The sequence below is a fragment of the Limulus polyphemus genome, unplaced genomic scaffold (assembly GCF_000517525.1).
Source record: "Limulus polyphemus unplaced genomic scaffold, Limulus_polyphemus-2.1.2 Scaffold136, whole genome shotgun sequence".
Lineage (NCBI taxonomy): Eukaryota > Metazoa > Arthropoda > Merostomata > Xiphosura > Limulidae > Limulus > Limulus polyphemus.
This window is the reverse complement of record NW_013665746.1, coordinates 963,104-963,770: the sequence shown is the minus strand read 5'-3', so window position 1 is coordinate 963,770 and position 667 is coordinate 963,104.

Below are 667 nucleotides of genomic sequence, written 5' to 3'. Positions count from 1 at the left end.
CTACTCTTTTACCAACGAATAGTGGGATTGACCGTCACATTATAACGCCCACACGGCTGAAAGGGCGAGCATGTTTGGTGTGACGGGGATTCGAACCCGCGACCCACAGATTGCGAGTCGAGTGCCCTAACCACCTGGCCATGCCGGGCCATTATCTCAAGGGAATGACAGAACAAAGTAGTTAGAGAAAGCAGCTAAATGATCTTTGTGAGTTTGTGTTACGTGAAACTGCACATGTAAAAAAGTTTGAAAAACTGGTACATTAAGATACAGTGCAGATTGCCCTCGATCATCTTTGCATGGGATTCAACAAACAAACAATTGATTTATTTGGTGTAAAACGAAGTCTGATAATGAATAACAGAGCCACGGCAATAATTGTAAACATCTTTAATGAACGTTTCCGAATTACATTTATTCAGCTAATCTATGATAATAATAAAGGGAACAATCTTTAGTATTGTTACTGTTGCGTCATCGAGATCACATGACTACAGTAACGCCACGTTTCTAGAATTATCCTGTACTTTGGTGAATGTTCTAGTTCTTATTAGATATAGGGTAGGCTGGTATATAAAAGAGGGGAAGGTAATGTGTGTGTGTAGATAGTGAGTAATTGATCTGCGGTCAGGAGTATTGTTGACGTTCGTGTTATAGCGTTGTTTAG